The sequence below is a fragment of the Tamandua tetradactyla genome, chromosome 25, assembly GCF_023851605.1.
Source record: "Tamandua tetradactyla isolate mTamTet1 chromosome 25, mTamTet1.pri, whole genome shotgun sequence".
Lineage (NCBI taxonomy): Eukaryota > Metazoa > Chordata > Mammalia > Pilosa > Myrmecophagidae > Tamandua > Tamandua tetradactyla.
This window is the reverse complement of record NC_135351.1, coordinates 8,098,622-8,121,125: the sequence shown is the minus strand read 5'-3', so window position 1 is coordinate 8,121,125 and position 22,504 is coordinate 8,098,622. Positions and strand designations below refer to the sequence as shown.

General features: G+C 39.4%; 1 protein-coding gene and 1 pseudogene across 6 annotated transcripts in view; both read right to left on the bottom strand.

Annotated features, from left to right (window-relative positions):
- The window catches only part of FARS2 (phenylalanyl-tRNA synthetase 2, mitochondrial), a 611,740-nt gene that overhangs the window by 143,687 nt on the left and 445,549 nt on the right, over nucleotides 1-22,504 (bottom strand). The gene's annotated exons all lie outside the window — the stretch shown is intronic.
- LOC143669167 (elongation factor 1-alpha 1 pseudogene) lies at nucleotides 8,849-22,464 on the bottom strand (annotated as a pseudogene).

Here is a 22,504-nt window from a genome sequence, read left to right as displayed (position 1 = left end):
TATACATATCACATATCTGCCTCTGTATGTGTGTGTGTATAAAGAGATATAGAAATACACTTATGAAGGGAGACATAAAATAATGAAATTGGAGAAACTTGCAAATCCAAATCCAAAATGAAGACACTTTAACTGGTTAATGTTAATTATAACGTTATATAACTTGGGATGTATTCTAATTTAACGGAAGACTCTAACACTATATTTGCTACATGTGGAAAGATAGGTAACATAGCTCAGGAGTAAACAAAGAGTTACCCCAGACAGCACTGATTTTTACATCAGAACACATGCACACAGGTGTGCCTGGCTTTTTCACCCCAACAGCTCTGCTAGGGTTCACAGACAGGGGCTCTTTTTCCTGTGGCTCCTCGAGCTCTCTAACACTTCTCTCCAAAGCCTTCCTCTTTGAACACTGCCATATATGCTGGAGACGCATGAAAATTAAGTGCTTGCGCTGACTGAGAACATACCTCCTCTCCCAGCTATGCATTGTCCAGTGTATGTGTGTGTGTTTAAACTGACACAGTAGGGAAATACATGCAAGTTTCTCAAACACTGTTTTCACCAAGTATGTACTGACCACCTATCTTGCATCAGGTATTGTGTTTTAAAAATTTCTTTTCCTCTCAAAAACAAATGCAAAATATGCTTTGAAAAATAAGTAATATAGAATCTTAAAATTATGTTCTATATACTAAGAATAAATAATTTTATTAAGTTAAAAACAATGCAGATTTGAAAACGTTTTTTGTTGTTCCTGACAGTAACCGGGAAACTTAGGTAAAAAGTACAGAATATTAGAAGTAGTAAACAGAAAAGTGGGCTGAGCTGTGTTACTAGCCACTTCTGTGACTTCGAGCATTTCCCTTTGCCTGAGTTGGTCTCAACTTTTTCTTTGGATATTGAAGGAATTGGACCAGACAATCTCTCTAAAAAAAAAAGAAGAAGAAGAAGAAGAAGAAATCCTTCTGAGTCCTCAAATGCCACAGTTCCAAATACAGAAGAATTGGGTAATGCCGGAAGCTGGCAAAAATAGCACTTCTCCCAGAAGAATTTAAGGATATGGAGCTCATTTAGGTTACAGGCATTCCTACTTAAGAATGATGTCACAATATTGCCTGCCCTCCTCCTGTAAGAATCTGAGCTTAGATAAAAAAAAAAAAAAATTAGGCATTCACAGAACTTTTGTCAAGAAAACAAACTTGAATGACCATAAACATCTGGCAATCGTAGCATGTCATAGAATGCAGCTGTCAAATCACCGCTCCGTATCTATAGTCATGGGGTAAATAGAAGATGAGAATAGAAACCTCTAGCCTCCTGCTTCATCATGGATCCATAAGACCCAAAGGTCAGAGTAAGTACCATCCCACATCCAGTGGAACTTTGACAATTAGAACATCTGACCAGTAGGTTTTTTTTCATCTCTTAATATGTCTATCAATCACATTCCCAACTAGAAGTTAACTTTATGACAATATCTGCAAAAGGAGAAAAGTTGGCTGTTTAGACAGTAACCAATCTTAGGTTTGGATGCAAAGAAAATAAACGGTGTGAATCTATCAGTATGCAACTACTTCCCTGATTTGTGACATCTGCTTTTCCCTTTGCTTCCCCCCTTTTTTTTTAGTTTGGAAGAGAATGGACTGATAATAGTCATTTTTAAACTGACTAAGAAAGAGGACATTTCCTCATGGCAAATGGTTTTCAAGTCAGTACTTGAATACAATATATATTTAAGTGTTTGGCTGGACCACCAAATCTCAGGTAAGTCTTACTTTGGCTAGTAGTTAGTTGACTTGAAATATTACAAGATCAGTTCATATACTTTAATTAAAAATTAAAATATACTAAAAGCAAAAAAAAAAAAAAAAGGATGCTATCCAGAGATAACCACAGTTAAAAGCTGATGTTCATACTTTGTCTTCTGAAATGTATATATATTACTCTACATCTGTATCTATGTGTAAATTCAAATATAAAATCCATCCCAAACTTCAGGGATGCCCAGTTGTCCAGAGAGCTGCGGAGATCATTATCTAAGCACACCCACGGTCCATCCACTATACGTCTGTGTGCTAAGGTACTCTCTTCGGGGAGCCCTGCTCTAGATTTCCAATAAATTTGAGTTTGTCTGAAATAAGTATCAAAGGCATTGCAGCTCAACAGCTTCATCTCTTGGAAAGTCCCTATGCTTCTTATAACTGTCCCTTACTTCCATAGAGCTGGCAGAGGTCCAACTCTCTTAAGTGTAGCCAAATTCTACGGGAAAATCAGGTAGCATAGATTTTTTTTTGCCGCCCAAGTCCCATTTTTTAAATAAAAATACTGTAACTGCTCTCGCTGACATGGATCTCCTCTTCTTTCCCTAGTGATTGCATCAGGGTGGCCAGGTACCAATTTGTGGCCTTCTTACTTTCAGTCCCCTGGGGAGGGGTCCGAGGTATGGTGTACTGCTGGAGTCATTGTATTACATCAAGAAGGAAGCAGGTGCTGGAAGCAGTACCAGCTCACTGCAGTTCAACATCAAAGACGTGCCAGACATTGGGCATTGAGCCAACGGGTTGTGGCTCTTGTCCTCAAGGTGTGGACTAGTTAGAAGGAAAATGGACACATAGCAATATAGTCCAGAGGGGAAGCACAGGATGCTCCTTTCATTGGCTTATATTTTCCAAAGTGCTTTTAGAGCGGGACCCACATCTATTCAACCTTTTGCCTATTCTCAATGGGAAGCACGGTTCGGGGCATATTGGAGTTGCTCATACACTTGGTTGGCAGGTAGACATTGACATTAACCTGGAATGGTAGACGAAGTAAATTACCTTCTTAGATTTACGCTCTATGGGGCTTTGGTTATGCAAGTGACACACACCTTCCTCTTGGGCATTCTGTGTCACAGCGGGATAGCCCAGGGAGCTCACTAATTGCAGTGGCTCATCACATCCCATTACTTTCACTGTGCAAAAAAGTGCCTCTATACCAAAATATGGTACCGCCAAACTCCAGGGACAGAACAGAAAGAATGCATGCTGTCAATGGCAACCAAACTTAGTTTCTATCATGAATCACTGTGGCCTCATTCTGACGGGTCCAGTTACCACGTTGCCCTGGATCATTCCAAGCAGTGACTCAGACACAAGGATGCTTTAGATGTTTTTTCTTTTGGGGGGGGGGGGGCTTAGAGGGGAGTGGAGGAAGGAGAGAGGTATAGGATGCTATATTACTTTTTTCTGAGTTGTAATAGCCCCAACTATATCTTCACTTTGAGACCAGAATTCTGGAAAAGTGAACGAGACCTTGAAATTATGTAACCCATGCAGTTTACTTTTTATATGATAGCTCGCCCATTAAAAGTCACAAATCATTCCTCAGTCCAAGATGTAGCTGAGCAGAATGGAAAAGGGAAGTTTACAGAAGGGTCTGGGCCCAAGACAAACAACCTTGGTACAGTGGCAAAGCGCTGGACTGAGAGTCAGTTCTCTGTTTAGGAGCTGGAATGTGAGCAGGTGGTGATGAGGTTGGACCAGGGGCCCCAGATGGAGTGCCAGGTGGGCCACTGGGCACAGGTGGGTGGGTCTACCCTGTTGGCTTTGCCCTTTGGATTTGGTGAAGGAGCCCGTCCAACCCAGGTCAGCTCCCGTAGACTCCAATCCCCTCTTCTTTATATCCCTGTCTTTCCCATGAGGAGGCTTTGTTTTTTTCTGACTCTGCTTTCACATAGCAACCTCCTGATTTCTGTGTTCACTTACTCATCCTTCTCTGGACTTTCTCCAATTGCTTCCTTCTCTTGAGCAATTAGAACAACGCACATATTTCCTGAGTGGATACATGACATTTTTGTGGGAAAAGTAGGATGTTTTCTTCAAATACACTTCCTCATGATGATAAGAATTTAGTTTCCTCTCCTGGCAGCGGTCCTTGTCTTCAGAGGAACAGCCCACCTACGACTTTGCTTAGTTTTTTGTTCTTGGACAGGAGCTGGTGGCTCAGAGGTGATCCTCTTTTAGTTCTCTTATAGAGGTGCCCTCCTTCAATTTCGTTGGCTCAGAGGAGCTGCCATCAGGGAAAATCTGTTCTACAAAGGGTTCATCAGGTGCAAGCATCTTTAAGAGGTTAAACCACCCTCTGTAACACGTTTACCTCTTTGAAGAATTCCTCCTTTTATTTTTTCCAGAGCAAGCAGCCTTCCAAGAAGGCCTAGGAAGAAATTGGACCTACCATTTTCAGGGGAAGGAAGTATGAAAGGAGGGGGCAACCAATCTGCTAAGAAAATTAAGTGATGTTGCCATAACCCTACATGGAAGGGTTTTTTTCTGTAACTTTAGGAGATTCGAAATTGAAAGAGAGAAGAGAACTAACCAGAAGCCCAGTTTAATTCTGTGATTCTCTTGCCACACCACATTAATCCAGTGCCTGAATAACTCATAAGCCAACCACTTTCGGCAACAAATCTGTCCAACTGTGGGGAAAGGAAGGACAGAGACAGAGTGGGCGAAACTCTCATGTCATGTTCTAAAAGTTCTGCCGTGGCGCCTCATTTCTCTTTCTAAGCAGAATTCATGGATGCTAAACTTCCTCCTCCTCACCGTTGGCCAGCAACAGGCCCTAAATTAGGTAAATTTAACTATAATAAACGTGCTGAAAATGAATTATATTAAACTATAAGAGCCACCTCAGGGTTTTTCTCGAGATAGAATAATTTTAGCTTTTCTGCCAAAAGTCCCGTATCTAAGACAGAAAGTAATTACCTGAGGATTTCCCATGATGAGTTCACTGACATTCATTATTTATAGTGTGTGAACATTCAAAAATCTGTTATATATTCAGGCATGGACTGAAGACTTCTGAATATATAGTCTTAGGTGGATGGAAAAAGGATGCTAAAAATAAAAATGTTTCACATAAACACTAATTCAGTAAAGTGACCTGATTTCAGCCTCACTCCCTAAGAATTAGTAATGATGATAAAGAATTGCAGTTGAAATTTTAGACTGTCAGTAGAATAGGGCCTGCTAAGAGAATGAACAATGTAAACTAGAGAATAAGGTTTTTGAGACAGTAAGTTGTGGTGAAACACTAAGTGTGTTTATTAAACAACAAAAAACACTAAGTGTGTTTATTAAACAAACAAACAAACAAAAAATGTAATCGGGCTCCAGTGCTGTCTATGGTAATTAGAAATCATGTTTTTTCCATTAATGCAGGAACTCAGTCGATAGCATTTGGTTAGGGGACCAGTTTGTGTTACTGAAAGCACCTACAGGAAATAACAACTTGTCCCCAAAGCCATTCTTTATAAAGTATTCTGACATTCTACCTCTTGTTTATTTGGTAGCATCTCCTCATTATGGAATTTTTATTTATCCATTCTTTCTGCTTGCATTTATTTTTCATCAGTTATAGGCCAAGTCCTGTGAGTATAAAAACAATAAAAACATGGTTTCTGCTCTCTGGAAGCTATATAATAGGGGACACAGCCCTGTGAATAAATGCTTTATTGCAGTATGATATCTGCAATGATTAGTGAGGTTTACTGCCTGTTAAATATAAATATAAAATAATTGACAGTATTGATTTCAGTGGTTTTAGTGGAGTACCCTAAACAGGACTTGTCCAAAGACCAAACCACTGAGTACCCTTCTGTACACGTGTGCATCTGGGGCATAATCAGCCATGTCTGGGTACATATCATTTGTACATATGTATCTGTGAAACCAGATGTTTAAATCTTCCCTCACTGTATGAAGGATTTGAAGAGGCATTCAAAAGAAAAGATACTAGAAAATAATGTTTAGACATGAACAAAATAAAGAATTAAAATACGGGATGGGGTGTGACTGACACTTTATTCAAGCCAGACTTCTGCCTGTTCCTGTGTAGTTCCCCTTCCAAGTGAGTACAAGACCCTAATAGTTAGACTCAGAATGAGGTAGCAGGGGTGCGTGAACCAACTCAGCCTCTTCCAGGACTCTGGGTGGGGGTCCTAGGTGCCCAAGCACCCAGCGAGGGAGTACCCAGTGACCACCCTGTCCTATTTTGTTCCAGGCATGACTCATATGAACCCTATGAGGACCCCCGTCTTGGGAAGCAGGACTGGGGAATTCTTAAGTGGTGGCTGTAACATCAGCTAGCAGTATCAAAACCTCTTCCAACACCTGATAACATGACCAGGGAAAATGTTAATAAGAGTAGGACTCCCTGAGATCAGGGGAAAGAGTGATGCAAACAGCCAGCTCTGATGGCTTATGCACAAAACTAGCTGAGCTTCAGATTTGGCTCAGAGCCTCTCTGCTGTCAAAGCAGAGAGGGGAACAATTAGTAACCAGATTCCTAAGATTAGGTTTGCCTGCACTTTGCAACAAGCTTCATTTCTCTTAGAACAAAACCCTTAAGAAACATCTCCTCAAAGGTTTTATATAGGTGGGTGCTGAGTGATACAAAGGATGGGATCCTCCTCCACAGTCTCACCATTGGACATGCACTGATGTCCCATGGCTGCTGCTTATGTATGACATAAGGCCAAGTGCATGACATTCTGGATCTATCAATAAAGGCCATGACCCAGGAGGACAGAGTGGTCTCATCTGGTTGGCTTTATAGAGGTGCTCACATTTTTCCATCCCAAGGTTACTTACTCTTTTTGTGGTTGTTTGTTCCAGGTACTGTGTTAGCTACCTCCTACTGATCATTAAAATATAACCTTCTTGAAACTACTCTGAAGTAATACAGTCCTGGTAAAAATTAAAAAAAAAAAAAAACTTAGGCCCAGAGAAGTGATGGGACTTGCTTGAGGTTACAAAGCAACTCAGTTGTAAAAACCAAGATGCAAACCTAGATCTGTTTCCAGAGCCAAATACTGTTTTTTTATTAAACTTTTTCTTTTATCTATTTTTTTTTTTGCATGGGCAGGCACCGGGAATCGAACCCAGGTCTCCAGCATGGCAGGTGAGAATTCTGACTGCTGAGCTACTGTGGCCCACCCTTTTTAAAACTTTTAATTTTGAAATAAGTTCTAACATACAGGACAGTTGCAAAAATAATACCAAACCCATACACAGAACTCTGACCCCACCCAGATAATACCCAGATCCTCCAACTTTTAACATTTTGCTACATGTGCCATATCATTCTATGTTTCTACAAAGCCATGCATTTTGGCCTTTGCTGTGTCTACATAAATAATACTGGATTAACTGTTTTGCCTGAATCAAGCAGTGAAAACCATGTAAAAAAAAAACAAACCCATTTAGTCAAACACATTTTAGGGATCTCTTTTCCACTGGTTTCTCTGACTGCGAGAAATGACCAAATTGACCACTTATTCAATATCATAAGGACACGTGGAAAACCCTAACAGTGAGCTGAGTATTCACCAACCTTCCTCAAAATCAGCTCATCCCAAATTTGAATCCATATGACAGAATATATGCTGCCACTGTCAGATGGTACAAGAGTGAAAATAAATATTTGGTCTCTATGGCTGCAGATGAAATACATAGAAAACAGAAAGTAAACCTCACTTATAAGCAAGTTCTCGACATTTATCAGAAAAATTCAACATAACTGAAGCTACTAAACCTCACATCGTCCCTTGGGGAAAGAAACAAAACTTAAAAACCTCTCAGCTGTTTTTAGACATACTATTTATTGCCAGTGTATGGAGACTTGCAGGAGAGCACAGAAAGAAGAGTAAAGCAAACCTCTCTGAAGATGTGCTTTAAAGGAATCTGCACAACAAAACAACAAAGTAGGGGACTTTGAAAAAGCTGGGTGGCTCAGGAATCCTGCATGCTGGAGATACAATCCCACATGAGCACCACAAAGGGTGTTTCTTGCTCTGAGAGTCAGTCACCAGAAGCCCAAGTATTTTTATAGGAAACAGTGCCTGCCTCTTTCAACCTGCTAAATTCAAAGTGCATTTACCCACTATAAATGCAACCAGAAAGAAATGCAAATGAAAGGTGGCCAATAACTTTACCTCACTCGGTCTCAGTTTCCAGATCTGTAAAACAAGACTGGAACTGGTTGCTTTAACGGCTCATTGAACTCTGGCATTCTACAATTCCATGGGTTCAGCCAGCTAGTGCAATGTCTGGTATCGATAGTTTCTTTAATAAGGGGTTATTTTTAATGTCATATGATGCCTGTTTTTTCCCTGCCAAATTTTGATTTGTTGGATTTTTGTATCTTAATCACATTTTAATTATTTTGTCTCCTCAGTCTATCTTTTTCTCTCCAGAGTCTAGAACTGTGCATGCCTGGTATGTAACAAACCTCCAAGTATTAAATGCTTATTAAATTGCACTCTCTCCTTTCAACTGGCAAGCTTCAGGGACTGTATAAAGAGAGGACCAAATACTGCTTCAAATCAGTCTGGCTGGATGTTTTCCTGTTACTAAGAAGCACTATTCAGGTTGACTCAGTGGTGACCCCTTCCAACTCAAAGCCCAATCTGGGATCTACAGTGTTATTAACCAGCAGATGTTTACTGAGCACACTGATGTGCCTTGCTCTGTATAAAAAGCAAAAAAAAAAAAACCATTGGGTACTCTTAATTGTCTTCCTTTTAAGGGAGAAATAAATTTTCTAACTTAGTGGAGGGATGTGATGGCCAATTTTTTTTTTTTTTTTTTTTTTTTTTAAAGGAAAGACAGAGAGAAGGAAGGAAGGATAGAAGGAAGGAAGGAAGGAAGAAAGGGAAACATTTTTAAACATTTTCTTGTTTTTATTGTATTCTGTTTCTCCGTTTTTGTTACATGGGCTGGGGCCGGGAATCGAACCGAGGTCCTCCGGCATAGCAGGCAAGCACTTTGCCCGCTGAGCCACCGCGGCCCGCCCCGTGATGGCCAATTTTATAAGCCAATGTGGCTAGGTTATGGTGCTCCCTTGTTTGGCTAAACACTGGCCTAGTAGTTGTTTTTTCGAAGGAGTTACATGTACAATCAGTTGACTTTAAGTAAAAGAGATTACCCCCAAAAATGTGGGTGAGCTTCATCCAAATCAGCTGAAGGTCTTAAGAGCAAGAATTGTGGTTTCCAGAAGAAGAAGATATTCTGCCTCAAGATTGTACCATCCACTCCTCTCTGAGTTTCCAGCTTGCTGGTCTCCTCTCTGGACTTTGGACTCAAAACTTCAACATCTCTCTTAATGGAATTTCTAGTCTGCTGGACTGTCCTACAGATTTTGGATTTGCCCGCCCTTACAAGTATATGGGGCAATTACTTTAAAAAGAAAATATCCATCCATCCATCCATCCAATCATCTGTTGGTTTTATTTCTCTGAAGAACCCTTATGAACATAAGGGAGTCATGAGTTGTTATTTGTATAGTCTACCATTGCTAGTAGGGGAAACTACATATAGGAAGTACCCGGCACGTGGGGATTACTTGAGTTAAATAAGTCAATGAACACCATAGCCTTCTCAAGCACAGCCCCCTAGACCTTCAATTGCTATAAACCCTCTTTTCCTCCTCCTGGGGCTCTATCATGGGGCCATGATCCCCTCTCCTCTGAGGTTCTCTTCAATGCCAATGTCTGTACATTCACAGCCACCTCCTCTCCAAAACCCTCATACCATTTAGAAGCGTCACTAATTCCTTCTCCTCCATGAGAGCACAAGACACAGAAAGGAAACAGGAAATGCTCTTTTGCTGAGATTTAACACAGTAGCTGGCCAGTGACTAGCTGTTCATTTACCTATTTGAGTTCTGCCAGAATCTATTTTGTGAAAGAATTAGAAAGCCAGTACTATAGAGTTAAACATCAAAGGAAACAGTTAAATGAAAGAAGCACAATTTCCATTATATTTCCTAATGCTTAAATGCATTTCAGCCCCTATGTTTCCAGAAACTATTTATAATGTATTTTCCTCTATTTTGATTACAAAAGAAGCCTGCTCTGGTCTACTTTGTTTCTGGTTCAGACATTTCAGAGTGTGATGGAAAATGAAAACATCAGAAACATAAAACATGCCGTCTTTGCATCAGGCAGATAGAAACCTCCTCATTCATCTATACCAATGTCTCTGTGTCTCCCTGACATTCCCATCTCAAATCCCCAGGGAGCGTGAGACTACCAAATCTTCAAGCAATCCTTTCCATTTTCAACACAAGCTGCCTCACAGGCCCAACAAGCCTGACTAGAACCTAGAACCCAAAGATAACCAATTCCACTGGGCAGAGCAGTGGGGCAGGGTCAGCCTTCTCTGCAGCCTGCCTCTACAGAACAGCCAGGGCCCCATATACACCCATGGACCATGGTGCTACACCCTACCCCATGGGTCAGCTGAGGCTCTGGGGTCCTATGGGCGGAGAGGGGTCTGCAAGGGAACCTCTGAGTCCAGCATCCTCAGGACAACATCCCTAGGGGACTACTTAGTTTCTGCCAAACACATTGTTGATGGGGAACTTGTCCCTGCACAAATACAGCCCATCCTTAGAAATGTCTTTGCATGGAACTAAAATCAATCTTCTATCATTTTCTTCCAGTGGTCCCAGTTCTGCCCCGAAGCAAAAAGTATATGCCCTTTTCATCATGAACTGTTTCTTTAAAACAATACAGATAAAACAATCAATTGGCATCATTGTATATGGGAAAACAGGAAACTAGGTTAGCAGACTTGGCATCTCTAAATTGACAAAGATATGTAAATTTTTGTCTGTGAACTTGAAAGACAGTTAAAAAGAGATCCTTTTAACTCCTTCCTTGCTCAATTGCCCCTTGGGTGATAGACTCACAGGAATCTCCAGAGATTATGGTTATAAAATTCATAGGGCATATAAGAAATGCTACTCTGAAGTTTCTGGGTTAGAACCAATAGTACAAAGATGGCGAAGACAAAGTTCTCCTCTTTAACATCTCATAGTCTACTAAGAGAAACAGACAAGAAGTAAACATACCTAGAACTAAATGTTAATGTAACTTTGTTAAAGTATTGAAAGAATATACATTTTGATTTTTGTGCTTTTGAGACAATGCTTTTTCATCTTCCAGCACCTTTCATTTCTCCTATAATCTAGTTATAATACTCATTTACTTGATTATTGATATATACATAATTACACAAAAGTATTCTATATCCAATACATGGCCTTTATTACAGAAGTTGGCCTAAGGTAGCTTATAAACATTACAGATTACCCTCTGCTTTTCCATATTAACCGAGGTTGCAATCAACAAACCACTGCATTTTAGTAAATGCTTAAAACAGCTGAAGTCATGTCATGATCCCTCCCCCCTTAGAGGTGAAAAAAAAAAAAAAACCTTAATTTTTGTCCTAACAAAACTTTACCCTGAACTATCATATTTCAGCAGATGGTACACCAGAAATAGGTTAAGAGTCTTTTGCCTAAGCAATTCAAGGCTGAGCTTTCAAAAGAAGACACAGATTTCTCATTAAACTTTGTTTTAATGGGTCTCAAAATTCTGTGACAGACTTTTGGTCATTGTTTCCATTTAAAAAGTACTGATTTTAAACACTAATAACTGAAATCTGCCACAAGAAAACAAATGGTCCACAAAGCATTCCCTTCCTTCTGAAGGTTTTACGATGCACTGTTATCATTAACCAGTCTTTTACTATTAAACTTAAATGGCCAATTGAGACAAACAGTTCTGAGACCGTTCTTCTACCACTGAGTAACACTGGGGTGGCAGGTGTTATGGGTAATATTCATTTAGCTTTCTGAGCTTTCTAGGCAGGCCTGGTGACCTTGCCAGCTCCGGCAGCCTTCTTGTCCACCGCCTTGGTGATACCCACAGCAACTGTCTGTCTCTTATCATGAACAGCAAAATGATCCAGAGGAGGATAGTAGTCTGAGAAACTCTCAACACACATGGGCTTGCAGGAACCATATCAACGATGGCAGCATTACCAGATTTCAGAAATCTGGGGCTATCTTCCAACTTCTTGCCAGAACAGCGAACAGTCTTCTTCAGCTCAGCAAACTTGCAAGCGACATGAGCTGTGTGACAATCCAGCACAGGTGCATAGCCAGCACTGATTTGGCCTGGATGGTTCAGGATAATCACCTGAGCACTGAAGCCAGCTGTTTCCATTGGCGGGTCATTTTTGCTGTCACCAGCCACATTGCCATGACAAACACCTTTTACAGACATGTTCTTGACACTGAAGCCCACATCGTCCCCAGGAAGAGCTTCACTCAAAGCTTCATGGGGCATTTCAACAGACTCGACTTCAGCTGTAATGTTTACTGGAGCAAAGGTGACCACCATGCCCAGTCTGAGAACACCAGTCTCCACTTGACCCGCAGGCACAGTACCAATACCACCAATTTTGTAGCCATCCTGAAGTGGCAAATACAAGGGCTTCTCAGTTGGACAAGTAGGTGGCAGGATGCAATCCAGAGCTCCAAGCAGCATGGTTCCACTGGCATTGCCATCCTTACGAGTGACTTTCCATCCCTTGAACCAAGGCATGTTAGCACTTAGCTACAGCATGTTGTCACTATTCCAACCAGAAGTTGGCACAAATGCTACCGCGTAAGGGTTGTAGCCAATTTTCTTAATGTAGGTGCTGACTTCCTTGACTATTTCCTCATATCTCTTCCGACTGTGAGGTGGTTCGGTGGAATCCATTTTGTTAACACCAACTATTAGTTGTTTCACACACAGTGTGTAAGCCAGAAGGGCATGATCTTGGGTCTGCCCATTCTTAGATATATAGCTTCAAATTCACCAACAGCAGCAGCAACCATCAGGACAGCACAGTGAACCTAGATGTGCCTGTAACCATGTTTTTAATAAAGTCTCTGTGTCCTGGGGCATCAACGATGGTCACATAATACTTGCAGGTCTCAAATTACCACAGGGAGATATCAATGATGATACCATGCTCACGTTCCGCTTTTAGTTTATCCAAGACCCGGGCATACTTGAAGGACCCCTTTCCCATCTCAGCAGACTCCTTCTTAAATTTTTCAATGGTTCTTTTGTCGAGTCCACATTTTAAAATCAGATGGCCAGTTGTGGTGGACTTGCCTGAATCTACGTGTCCAATAACGACAACGTTGATATGAGTCTTTCCCTTTCCCATTTTGGCTTAAGATGGAGTGATAGTTTCCACGACACTGTGTTCTGGCAGCAAACCCATTGCAAAAAAGTGAGACGATGCTTTTTATGAATTAATTATTCATTTAAAACAAAAAAGGAGGAAATTAAAGGAGGACAGTATTGGGATCTGGATACATGAAGGACTCGTTGGTGTGAGATCAAGGAGACATATGCTCCTTGCTCATGAATCGATGCCCAAGGCTTGCAGCTGGTACCCTAAATGGGAGGTAAAGCCCATGATTCCCAGAATGTGACCCTCTGTGTAATGCCAGGTGTCTTGAGGGCCAGGAAAACCTCAAGGACATTTCTCAGTGGGACTGATTAGAGGAATTCCATTAGACTTTCAGGAAGGACTTTGATTTCCCGGCCCTTTCCTCTTCTAATGCAGTAGAATCCCATTTTCATTGTAAAATTAGCATGAATGAAATCATTTCAGGGAATGCATTGTAACCGAGAAGTTAGGATTTAGGGAATGATTATGATTACTGAATCATTATATAGATATTCCTTTTTTCACTTTCTGGTATGTTAGAGTGGACAGTGGGAAATAACTGAAATTTCTGACCTGTAATCCTGCTGCCTTGATCTCTGATGATTGCATAGCCTTTATCTAGTGCCCCTGTGATTGTAAACACCTTGAGACTGATTCTCACCTTATACCCATTTTATCTGTTTTTTCTCAACTTTAGTCTTATGATCCCTAAAGACAGCCCCTAATGTTTATTAATGAAGGGTCTTGGGACCGCCAAGAACTAACCCACCCCAATGCCAAAGGTATCTTGATAAACGAAGCTGGATCTAACCCAAATGGGCCCACTTGACATGCACAGTAGTTTAGACTTTAACCTATAAGTGACCCATACCTCATTATAATACTAAAAATCAGGCCCAGCGTCATATTAAGGTTGCCATTGTCTTACATAAATTCTGTGACGAAGCTTATAATCATCTGCACATGCTCAAAAATTAGATCACCTCTAATTACATCATCTGAAGCCACTGTGCTCATTATCTTAAAATCTGTCCATCTTTAGATACCATAACACTCATCAGAGTCAGTTCAGGAAGACATATTTTTAGGCCCATACCCATCTTGTCTGATCTCCTGTTTCATGCCTAGCAATAAACTTTCTCTCTTTGAAATCCTGGTGGCTCAGCAATTGTTTTTTTTTTTTTTTTTTTTAAGTGAATCGGGTGGAGAACCCACTGCTTTTGATAGGCATCAACCCAGTAAATTGACAAAGGAAATGCTTAGTTTTTTGCTTCTAAAATCAAACAAGTTGCCCCTTAATTTGTGTTGAGATTGTGCTTCCTCTACTGCGCAGCTGTCCCTGGGTGGGCCAGAGAAAGGAAGGAGGAGGAGCCAAGGAAGCAGATGACAAGAAGAGTCTATTTCGGATCCATCCATCATGGAACTTCAACACAGAACTCAGGGAGCATGCAGGCGATCCATCCTTTGTGCTTCCAGCAAATGCACACCCCACCCAGAACCTAACGCTAGCGTACAATAAATCCTTCCTTCAAGATCTACAGGGCAGGGCCTGCTCCACTCTCCCTCACATCATTTCAAAAACATCGTCATTGCTCTTTTCCAAAGGTCTGCGCTGGAAAAAAGATTCTGAGAAAAAGATCAATGACAAATTTGCCCTGAGCCTGCCCTAGCCCTTTTCCACACCAACACCTGTTTTTTTTTTTTTTTTTAGGGTTCCCCCCATCCCTCCTCTCTGTTCTTTTTTAGCTCTTCAAGTCTCTCCACTTTTTCTTTAGTGAATTACTTCTGGTCTCTGAGTCATTAGCAATACAAGACTAAAAATCCTCTCTGCTGGTGGCCCAAAAGGCAAACCCGCTGCACTGTCAATTAAGGGAGCACAGAGCTACTTTGAATAATGCTGGCTCTTTGCAACTGACCCAATCCAAACACTTGCGGAATAATGTTTTTTTTTCTTTTAAAGTTCAAGTAGATTCTTCTACTAAATGGCTTTAAATAGCTGAAAAGAAAGTGTTTTTATCTGTGCCACAACAGCTGAAGATAGCTTCTGCAATCAAAGGGCCGGACAGCACTGGTGTGTGTGTGTGTGTGTGTCAGAGCTGGTGTGTGTGTGTGTGTCATTGTTTTTATGCAAGGGAAAGAGATATTGACTATTACATTTGTGGGAGATGATAGACATTCACATACTATAAAATCTTATTATTATGGACAGTGTTAATTTAGACCTAGTGAAAAATTAGGCAAAGAATAGCCTTTTAGAGTTCTTTAGGACTAAGTATATCCTAAAGAAAACTGCCAACAAGTGGAGGCAGAAGCAGATATTAAGCTTATGAAGCATCATTATTATATCTAAAGTAATCAAATAATAATAATTATACTTTATTAAGTAATCAAATAATAATAATTACACTTTATTACATACTTATGTGGCAGGCATTGCTCTATGAGCTTTATGTGAATTAATTCATTTTATCCTTAGAATAACCTTATGAGGTAGGTTCTATTATGCCTATTTTTAAAAACTTTTTTACTGTGAAATAGAACACATATACAAAGAAAAGAAAGAAAAAGCAATAAATTTCAAATTATACTTCAATAAGTAGTTACAGAACAGATTTGAGAGTTAGTTATGGATTACCATTCTGCTATTTCAGATATTTCTTTCAAGCTGCTCCAAAACACTGGAGACTACAAGAAATATCAATATAGTGATTCAGCAGTCAAACTTATTTGTTAAATCCTATTTTTTCTGTTATAACTCTTCCTTCTCCTTTGATCTTTCTCCCAATCTATAGGGATCTTTAGGCAATGCCTGTTTTGACTTTTTGATGTTGAGAAGGAGTGTCAACACTTAAGGATAGGGGAATGTAATTAGTTGATAATCTTGGAGAGGCTGAAACCTCTGGGATTCAGTATTTATCTGCCCTAGAAACTCATTGGAAATTGTAGGTTCCAGGAAAGTGAACTTAGTGCATGAAGCTCTTATAGAGTCTCAGTTCAAGCCCTAGGTATTCTTAAGAGTTAACAGGAGTGATGTTGATTGGGCTTTAGCAAACCATGACAATAGCACTACCTAACTGAAGCTTGCATAAAGGTAGCCTCCAGAATAGCCTCTTGGACTCTATTTGATCTCTTCTAGCCACTGATGCCATATTTTATGACACTCTTTTCACCGTTTTTGGTCAGGAAGGCATTATCAGTCCTAAGGTGCCAGGGCCAGATTCAATCTCGGAAGATGACAACATGTCCCATGTTGTCAGGGAGACTTTCATCCCCAAATGTCATGTCTCACATAGGGAGGAGGGAATAATTTTCCTTGCAGAGTTGGGCTGAGAGAGAGAGACAGAGAGAGAGAGAGGCCACATCTGAGCAACAAAACAGGTTTCCTGGAAGCAGTTTTCAGGCCCGTGTTATAGGTAGTCTTATCTTCTCCACTACAGAAATAAGTTTCATAAGGGCAAGCCTCAAAATCAAAGATTGGCCTATTTTCTCGTGAGTCCCCAGTGGTTGAGAGATAGGTTTCCGAGATGGGAAAGTTAAATAGTTTCATGTATTTTTTTTTTTTTATTCAGACATTTAAGGGACTTCACCAATACTTTTTAAGTAGCAGCCCACCATAGTCTGAGACGTATCCGGGGATTACATAAAGCTATATAGAATTACAAGGCCTCATTCCTGTTCTGGACTCCAGGAGTTTGGGTTGTTTAAATGAACTATCCAGACAGGTTGATTTAGATTGTACGTTAAGAAAATTTAGGTTCTAGATATAATAAACCTCCCTGCCTTTGGTCCCACCAGGAGGTGGGAATCTAGAGTACAGATACTATCACCTTTTACCCTGTATTCTAATTTACCTTAGCCCCAGTCAGACAGATTCATTTTTATCTCTATTTGAGGCCTGATCTCTTTTTTGGTTATTTTAACTATTATTATATATAGCTAGGATAACTTTCAGGGCTGCAGCATTCCATTTCTGGGTCTTAGGTGTCTCAAGTTACTCAAAGTTCCCAGCAAGTAGCTGAAACACATATTGCTCAGTGTCTCAGAATCTAAAATACACTTAAAACTTCCCAGCTTAAGTCTCAGTCATTGTACCCTTTGGCTCCCTCCATCTATTGGGCATCATGGATCATGTCCAAAATAAACTGTGCCTTACAGTATCTTCCCTTGGTTGTACAATAAGTAGCAATCTCAATTTTAGAAATTTTCATTGTTCCACACAGACAAAAACCCAGCAAACACAGCCTCACCAAATATCAAATCAAAACTATCCCTTATCTCTTGTTCCTCCCCACAATTAGGTGTCCCTGGTAGCGCTGTGGTACTGCTGATATCTTCTGATTAACTATTGGTTATAGCATGTGTATTAGTTAGGGTTCTCTAGAGAAACAGAATCAACAGGGAACACTTGCAAATATAAAATTTATGAAAGTGTCTCACGTGACCGTAGGAATGCAGAGTCCAAAATCCACAGGGCAGGCTGCGAAGCCGACGACTCCAATGGATGGCCTGGATGAACTCCACAGGAGAGGCTCACCAGCCAAAGCAGGAATGCAACCTGTCTCCTCTGAGTCCTCCTTAAAAGGCTTGCCATGATTGGATTTAGCATCACTAATTGCAGAAGACACTCCCCTTTGGCTGATTACAAATGGAATCAGCTGTGGATGTAGCTGACGTGATCATGACCTAATCCTATGAAATGTCCTCATTGCAACAGACAGGCCAGCACTTGCCCAATCAGATGAACAGGTACCACAACTTGGCCAAGTTGACACCTGTCCCTAACCATGACAGCATGTAATTTTAATTTTCCATACTCCTCTACTATTGAGTTTCTGTTCAAAATCAAACCATTGAAATAGTTCATGTAAGAGCTTATTGTAGATTTAATCAGTGGGATAAACAGCACTTTCAATCATACTCACCTTCAATATGGCAATGTTACTTATAACCCCACTAATTCGTTATTACTTCTATCCATTCCCTTGCATTTAAATCCAACCTCATTGAGTACACTTTCCCCCATCTCTAGCTTCTGTGTACACTAGGTCTGCTATTTTCCACAGTGTAATTTCTGAGATTACCTTTCCCAGAGTCATAATAGGGAAATCTGTCCTTTTGTGTCTGGCTTAAGGTCATCCATGTTATCATATGCTTCAGGACCTCATTTTGTTTTACTGCTTCATAGTATTCCATAACATGTATATACCACATTTTGTTAATCCACTCGTCTGTTGACGGGCACATGGATTGTTTCCATTTTTTGGCGATTGTTGAACAGTGCTGTAATGAACATCTGTGTGCAAATGTCTGTCTGTGTCACTGCTTTCAGATCTTCTGGGTATATACCGAGTATTGGTATTGTCAGGTCATAGGGCAACTTGATATTTAATTTTCTGGGGAATTGCCAAAAACTGTTTTCCACAGAGGCCGTACCATTATACATTCCCAACAACAAGGAAGAAGTGTTTCAATTTCTCCATATCCTTTTCAACATTTGTACGTTTCTGTTTGTTTAATAGTAGCCATTCTTATAGGGTGAGGTGATAGTTCATTGTTGTCTTGATTTGCATTTTCCTTATAGCTAATGACAATGACCATATCTTCATGTACTTTTTAGTCATTTGTATTTGCTATTTGGAAAAGTGTCTGTTCATATCCTCTGTCCATTTTATAATTGGGTTGCTCTTTTGTTGTTGAGCTGCATAATTTACTTGTGTACACAGGATATCAAGTCTTTATACATATGTAGTTTCCAAATATTTTATCTCATTGAGTTGGCTGCCTCTTCACTTTTTGACAAAGTCCTTTGAAGGACAGAAGCTTTTGATTTTAAGGAGTTTCCATTTATCTATTTTTTCTTTTGCTGCTTGTGCTTTAGGTATAAAGTTTAAGAAGCCACCATCTATTACTGGATCTTGAAGATGTTTCCCAACATTTTCTTCTAGAAGTTTTATGGTACTGGCTTTTATATTTAGACCTTTAATCCATTTTGAATGAATTTTGGATAGAGGTCCTCTTTCATTCTTTTGTCTATTGCTATCTAATTCTCCCATGCCCATTTATTGAAAAGACTATTCTGTCCCAGTGAAGTGGATTTGGGGGCCTTATTGAAGAGAAACTGTCCATAGATTTGGTGGTCTATCTCCACACTCTCGATTTGATTCCATTGGTCAATACTTCTATCTTTGTGCCAGTACCATGCTGTTTTGACTACTATGATTTCACAGTAAGCTTTAAAGTTAGGAAGTATTAGTGCTCCCACTTTGCTTTTCTTTTTTAGGATATCTTTAGATATTTTGGGGTCTCTTCCCCTTCCAAACAAATTTTATAACTAGCTTTTCCAAGTCTTCAAAATAGGTGATGGGGATTTTCATTAGTATTCTATTTAATCTGTAGATCCATTTGGGTAGAATTGACAAGTTAACAACATTCAACCTTCCTATCCATGAGCATGGAGTATCTTTCATCTATTTATGTCATTTTAAATTTCTTTTAGCAATGTTTTATAGTTTTCTGTGTACAAGTCCTTGACATCCCTGGTTAGGCTTATTCCTAGATACATAAATCTTTTAGTCACTATTTTGAATGAATTTTTTTCCTTAATTTTCTCCTCAGATACATGATTACTTATGTATAGAAACATTACTGATTTTTTGTACAGTAAACTTATATCCCATTGCTTGGCTGAATTTATTAGCTCAAGTAGCTTTTCATAGACTTCTCAGAGTTTTCTAAGTATAGTATCATGTTATCTGAAATAATGAAAGTTTTACTTCTTCCTTTCCTATTTGTATACCTTTTATTTCTCCTGTCTAACCACTTCAGCTATGATTTCTAGTACAATGCTGAATAACAGTGTGACAATGGGCATCCTTGTCTAGTTCCTGATCTTAGGGAGAATGCTTTCAGTCTCTCACCATTAAACCTGATGCTGGCTACGGGTTTTTTTATATATTCCCTTTATGATACTTTTTGATTTCTACTGTTTGAAGTGTTTTTATCATGAAAGGATGCTGAATTTTGTCAAATGCTTTTTCAGCATTAATCTATATGATGACATGATTTTTTCCCTTTTGAATTGATAAAGTGCTGTATTATGTTGATTGACTTTCTTATGTTGAACCACTCTTGCATTTCTGGTATAAACCCTACTTGGTCGTGATGCATAATTCTTTTAATGTTTCGTTGGATTCAACTTGTTAGTATTTTGTTGAGAATTCTTCCATTTATGCTCATTAAGGAGATTGTTCTATACTTTTCCTTTCTCATATCAACTTTATCCAGTTTTGGTATTAGAGTTATGTTAGTTTCATAAAATGAGTTAGGTAACATTCCATTTTCCTCAAATTTTTGGAAGAGATTGAGTAGGATTCATGTTAGTTCTTTTGTAATGTTTGATAAAATTCCCCTGTGAAGCTGTCTGATCCTAAGCTTTTCTTTGTGGGAAGGTAATTTTTTTTTTTTTTTTTTTTTAGATGCATGGTCTGGGAATCTAACCCAGATCTTCCAAAGGCATTCTACCTTGGAAACACCCTATGTGGGAAGATTTTTGATGACTCATTGAATCTCTCTACTTGTAACTGGTTTGTTAAGATCTTCTATTTCTCCTCAAGTCAGTATAGGTAGCTCATGTGTTTTTAGGAATTTGTCCATTTCATCTAAGTTTTCTAGTTTTTCAGTGTATAGTTGTTCATAGTATTCTCTTATGATTTTTAAAATTTCTTCAGAATCTATGGTAATGATCTCCTCCCTTTTCTGATATTGTTTATTTGTGACCTCTTTTTTCCTTTGTTAGCTTAGCTAGGAATCTATCTATTTTATTGATTTTCTCAAAGAAACAACTTTTAGTTTTGTTGATTCTTTCTGTTTTTTTTTTTTTGTTGTTGTTGTTGTTCTCCAGTTGGTTTATTTCTGCTTTAATCTTTGTTATTTGTCTTCATATGTTTGCTTTGGGGTTAGCTTGCTGTTCATTCTCTAATTTCTCCAGGTGAGTAGTTAAGTCCTTGATTTTTGCTCTTTCCTGTTTTTTAATATTAGACATTTAGGGCAATAAATTTTCCTCTCAGCACTGCCTTTGCTGCATCCCATAAGTTCTGACAATTTGCCACAAAGGATGGATCACCTGTATGCTCCGTCTCCTGTCTTATTTTTTTTTCAGCTGCCAGGACTCCCTGTAGTATTTCTTGTATGGCAGGTCTCTTGTTGACTAGTTCTCTCAGTCTTTGCTTGTCTTTGAAGATTTTAACCTCTTCCTCGAGTTTGAAGGACAACTTGGCTGGATAAAGAATTCTTGGCTGGAAGCCTTACTCTTTCAGGATCTTAAATATATCATACTACTGCCTTGTTGACTCCATCGTGCCTGTTGAGTAGTCCAAACTCAGTCTTATGTGTTTTCCCTTGTATGTAGTAGAATATTTTTCTCATGCTGCTTTCAGGACTTTCTGCTTCTCTTCAACATTTGACAGTTTGGTTAGTATGTGTCTTGGAGTAGGCCTATTTGCATTTATTCTATTTAGGGTATGTTGGGATTTGTATCTTAATGTCTTTTATAAGGGTTGGGAAGTTTTACCAGATTATAGCTTCAACTAACCTTGCCAGCTATTTACTCTTCTCTTTCTGGGACACCAATGATTCTTATGTTTTTGTACCTTTCGTTGCCAATCAGTTCCATAAGATTTTTTCCATCTTTCTTGCCATTTGTTCTTTTGTACATTCTAGTTTGATTGTTCTGTCTTCGAGCTTAGTTATTCTTCCCCCTGCTTCTTTAAATCTGCTATCATATTTCTCTAGTATATTTCTAATTTGGTCTACTGTATCTTTCATCTCTGTGAGACCTGCCATTTTTCTATTTAATCTTTCAAATTCTTCTTTATGCTTTCCTAGCATAGTCTTGATATCCTCTATTCCTGTATAAATATCCTTGACTAGTTTTTCCCTATTCTGTGTCCCCTCCAGGTTCTGATTTGGTCATTGGGCTGGGCGATTTCTGCCTGGATATTCACATACTTTGTGATTTTCTGTTGTGTTTGGGGTGTTTGATTATCTTAACGAGGTTATTTTGCAAGTTGGTTTCCTTCACTCATCTCAAGTTTTGTATTTATTTGGTTTAGTGTTGAAGATTCCCTTTTCTACTTGGTTTGTCTATAAATCTCCACCAAACCAAGGCCCAGGGCTCATGTTGGTTGTACAATTCTACTTGAGGGTCTATTAAAAGCTAGGCAGGGGTGCATGGGTAGTTCAGTGGCAGAATGCTTGCCTACCATGTGAGAGACCTGGACTTGATTCCAGGTCCATGCACACCTCCCACCCTACCACACACAAAAAAAACACATCTCAGCAATAGTAGGCCTTGAAGTCATTAGGAGATACTCCAAAATATTCTGGGATTGAACTCAGACTGGGCCCACAAAAGAGAGAGAAAGAGAGAGAGAGAAAAA